The sequence below is a fragment of the Pundamilia nyererei genome, unplaced genomic scaffold, assembly GCF_000239375.1.
Source record: "Pundamilia nyererei isolate P.nyererei 1_Seehausen unplaced genomic scaffold, PunNye1.0 scaffold00351, whole genome shotgun sequence".
Classification (NCBI taxonomy): domain Eukaryota; kingdom Metazoa; phylum Chordata; class Actinopteri; order Cichliformes; family Cichlidae; genus Pundamilia; species Pundamilia nyererei.
In genome coordinates, this window is record NW_005187752.1 from 48,489 (window position 1) to 48,825 (window position 337).

Genomic DNA, 337 nt, shown 5'->3' on the forward strand with positions numbered 1-337 from the left:
GTTAAAGATGGATGTGGTAACCTCACAGAGTTGATCTGCACAGTCCCTCAATAGTCTGGAGCTGATTCCATCCGGACCCGTGGCCTTCCTGGTTTTCATCTGCCTCAGCTGACTTTGCACCTGGTCAGCTGTGACGGAGAGGCTGCAGTGTGGGACAAAGTAAATGATGATTGCTGTTAAAGAACTGATTGAAGTTTCTTCGTGACTTTTTAAAGAGCAGGATAAGTTTGGGGGGGGGGTCTCTCTTCTGCGTAGTGAAAAAATGACAAGAGGATGTGAATCTCAGATTGATTGTGATTTTAATGAAAGGAAGAAGTGACGCTGAAAAACTAGTTCA